Raw genomic sequence first — 4,540 nt, 5'->3', positions numbered from 1 at the left:
CCGGCACGCCCCAGGCACGGCCCGCGCTCCAACGGCCGGCCGGCCGGCGCCCACCAATCGCGACGCGGCACGCCCCCTGCCGCCCCGCCCCCGCGGCGCGAGCCCCGCCTCCCCCCGGAGAGCCGCCTGCCCGCCTGAGGCGATGGCGGCCCCTCGGCCCCGCGGCGCCCCTCCGTCCCGCCCGTGCCCTGCCTCCGCCTGCCTGCCCGGCCGTGCCCGGAGGCGATACGGGCAGCGAGGGGCTGCCGGGGGTGACAAACACCCGGCAGGGCTGTTGGTGGAGCCCGGCTCGTCCGGCCACCGGGGCTCCAGCGCCCCGGCCTGCCTGCCACGGAGCTGGGGGAGCGATCCTCTGCCGCAAACACCATGGCGGGGGGGGGGCTTTGGTTTGGGGTTTTTTTTTGTGGTTTGGTTTGGTTTGGTTTTTCCTTTTTTAACAAGGAAAAAGCTGTTTGCACTTCTGGGAGAGTGTTGGAAAATTGCAGAAGAGCTGAGAAGCTTGAGTTTCAGCCCAACCCAAAACAATCTTTATTTTTTTCCATGTTAAAAGCTTTTATTTGGAAAGAAAATAGTGACCAACACGAAGAAAATGTTTTCTGCATAACCGCGCTTTGCCTTTAGCAGCATTAACCGCAAAACAGACAATTTTATTGGCCAGCGTTGTTCTTGCTGTTGGGCACAGTTACCACTGACGCCACTGAGCACATCTGTGTTCTGCTCTAGGATGAGGTGGGATGAGCAGCCTTCCCACACTCACAGCATCAGGCATAAACTTCTCTGCGATTTCTCATGTATTACACCCTCTAATTCCGTAAACAGCTTCACTTTGTATTAAATCCTAAAGGCTGAGTAACAGGTTTGGCAAATCCACAAGGGAAACAAGTTCTTGAGGTGGAAATGCATCGCTAAGTGTGCTGTATCTCCGATTCAGCCATGCTGCCTAAAAAAGTTACATAAAGCAGTTCTATATAGAATATATAAAGAAGCTCTACACAGCAGCCTATACAGGAGTTCCTGATTTCAGCTCGATGCCTAAGAAGCATCCCAGCTTCTTAGGGGGCAAAATGGGCAGTCCTAGAGATTAAAGCTACCCTTGATTTCTGTAAGTGTAGCGTAATTTACAGAGTGTGTTTTCCTGTGTAAATATTGTGGGATGACCTCGCAGAGGTAGAAATGCCAGTGTCGTCTTAAAATGCAGAAAGTAATGGAACAAATTGGAGCACAACCTGGCAACAAGGAAAACCAGGCTTATCTTTGTGAGAACTGCTGCTGAACGAAAAGTGTGCAATCTGCTCTGCTGCTCACAGAGCGGGGATCGTTCACAAGGTCTTAAATCAGGAGTAGATGACATCCCCAAAATTGCAAGATGGTTAGAAAAAGCAGAAGACAAGCAATGCAAACATTCCACGCACAATTGCTGTAATTGCTTTCTTCAACCCAAAAGCATCGCGTTAATCTTGTTCGGGCTGCGCAGCAAACAGCTCTCCTGATCCACACCCCTATGCAGTAAATTAGAGACCAAGGAGATTGCGCTAATTTAAATGGATCTCTTCCCAGAAGAATGTAAGCAAGATAGTGATTACTCTTAGAAACACCTGGAAATTGGGCTGCAGCAGCACAGCATTCATCAACAAGAGAAATTAATCACGCTTTATTGTCTTGCAGTTTCTACATCTCTGTTTCACCCTTGAGATGTAGCTTGCCTGAGGGAAGAGGCATCTCTGCAATCTTCTGCCAGAATTCAGGGAAGAAAGCAGTCCCCCAGCTCCTCTCCAAACTTTCCGTTGCACAAGGGATATGAGCCTCACTGTTGCAACCCTATTCCCACCTCTAGGCTTCCTATGTCTCGGAAACCCCCAGCCAAGCACAGCGTGAGCGATTAGGTTAGCACTGTTCTACGCTCTCAGAAGGCTTTTCTGGGCCCTCACATGCCGGCAAGTATTAACCGTGGAAGCACGCCAACCCAAGCACTTTCAGCCTGAATTACTACTCGGATTACTCCAGGGTTGTGTCAGTACAAGTACTGCATCTTCAGATATGTTGTTATTTCACACAGAAAGGATGTTTTGGTGCAAAACTGGGGGGGGTGTGTGGGGTGTGGGGTGTGGGGGCAGGGGGAGCAACCAAAACCCTGCATGCTTAAGCACCTTTAAGAAATAATAGAGTGTCTGTGTCAGCAGCAACGCCCAGGGTAGCAGAAATGGCAAACTGATGGTGCTTCATCAGACAGTTCGCTCCCAAGGGAATGGAGGATGTTTGATTATAAATACAAACACAAATCATGTTCAGCACCAGTGAAAGTTTGGGGTTTTTTAAGTATACAACACAAGTATCAGAGCTTCTAAATTTAATTTCCTCCTGGTACTGCGCGAGTTTTGTAGTGTCTTCTGACTTTGTGGTATTTTCCTGTCTAGGCTTTGCTTGGTGTCTGTCCTCTGCAGCAAGGAGCTTAGATGTCCACCATTCTTTCCCACCACAGTGACCCAGTGATGTTGCGGTGGATTCACCCGTATGCTTAGCAGGGTCTATGATAAAGAACATTTTTGAACCGTGACGCGAGTGAAATGAAGGTAACAGAGAAAGCTCATAAGTTGTATTTTATCCCTTTGTTAAATTTACATTTTAAAATAACGTAATATTACTCGGTTATTTTCTTTTTTCTTTTTCTTTTTCTTTTTTTTTAATTGTATCTTTTTGTTTGTTTAATTGTGTAAGTGAGCAGCAGAGAACACCAAGACCAAGCTAAAGCCCTGTTCAAGTCTTTGTTTTCTTTCAAGTCTAGAAATCCTCATCTTCAGTGTTTTGCCCATCCTCCTTAAAAGTTGTGTGTGTACTAGGACTAAACTCTCAGGAAGTTTATCATCAGTCTGTAGTGGTACTTGTATGATAATTAATTAGTACTGGCCCAACAGGACTCTTAACTGCAATTAGCATTCATATAGATCAGCAGCTTTAGTAAATGATGGGACTTTCCCAGGCTTGTTTCTCTGTAGCTTGATCTGGGGTGGGAGTCAATGGCTCTGAATGAGCTGTTACCACTCAGGAAAGGGATGAGGGGTCACGGTGGATAGTTCTGGGAAGCCATCCTCTGAGGGATGCCACCAGAGTGCTGGGAATGCTGTCAGGGAAGACATCAGAGTAACCCATCAAGTATCGTTATGACACATCCCTGACTGCCGGCAACCCCACATCAAAATGGATAAGCAGAAGCAGCGAAAATTCAAAGGCAGGCAAAAAGGATTTTTAGAACTGGTATACAACAGCTTCAATGCAAGAGAAACAGAAGTAGAACAGGATTTTTCAACATGGAAAGGGAGTGATGGGAAAGGAAAATTCTTTGTGAAGTACAGATCTATAAAATAAGGAAAGGTGCGGAGAAGATGGTAACAAGGTGTAACAAGTATTCACTACTTTGTATCAGATAAGAACTAGGGAGAACCTATACAAGGCCTGAGACAATAGGGCTCCTTCTTTACACGAGAATGTTGTGGAATTTACTCCCTCAGGGTGCTATGGCATGCAAAATTAGAAAGGAGCCAAGGGGCACCAGGTAAATTCATAGAGGATAGGTCCACTGTTAAACAGTGGATCCTGTTAGTTTAAGAAATATCAGAACTGCTGATTTAGAAAGGTCTGCTGGGGAAGAGTTATTCCACAGGGCCTGCTTCTTAAACTCCCCCTAAGCCTGTGCTGCTGGGCACTGTTGCACGGTATTGGGCTGGAAGCACTTGATCTGAATCAGGTCTTTGTACGTTCAAAGTCATAGTCGATGGCCATAGCGTAACACTGTACAATACATAAATAATAGTTAGCAGAGATTAAATAGTTCAGACTTGTTTGTAATGTTCTGTCAGATTCAGACTCTGCAACACTTCTGTGGTTATTTAGAATTTATCTGCCAAAACCCCATGTACACAGTAAGACCTACAGAAGAGGACCAAGGAGAAAAGTCTGCAAAATGACCCTCCTGAATTTCTCTTACATCATTTCTCCAGGGCACAGAATTTGTCCCTTACAAAATGACATGTGATGCTACCTATAGGACAGGTCTACACGTAGGTCTCTCTGTTGAGACCTGGACCTCTGAAGTCAGCTGACACCCCTTGCACAGAATATTTCAGGAAGCAGAATTTAGATTCCACCAAAATATCTTAGCCTCATATCTATTCTTTTGTTTGGTCTGGCCATTTGGTTGTTTTCTTTCTTTTGCTCCTATGTCTCATGTTTGTTTGGGTTTTAATAAGCGAGCAGTAAGCAATAAAAACATTTCTATTTCTAATAAACAAAGCATGAGGAGTTTCCCGTCTTCTTCCCTTTAATTTTTTTCCCTTTAAATACAGTTGATATTTGTATGCATACTTCACCCCCACGTCTATTGAACTGTGTTTATTCACCAAAAACCTCCTGCTGTTAGGCTGACTTGAGATTGTCACCTATGGTGCTCCACTTCTTTGATCCTGGGAAAGTTCAGATCCATGAAGGGTTCTGCTCCCCCAGTTTTATGTCAAAGTCACAACAGCAACTCTGCAAGAGTAACAGG

Source organism: Chroicocephalus ridibundus, chromosome Z (assembly GCF_963924245.1).
Source record: "Chroicocephalus ridibundus chromosome Z, bChrRid1.1, whole genome shotgun sequence".
Taxonomy (NCBI): Eukaryota; Metazoa; Chordata; class Aves; order Charadriiformes; family Laridae; genus Chroicocephalus; species Chroicocephalus ridibundus.
Note: the sequence above shows the minus strand (reverse complement) of the source record.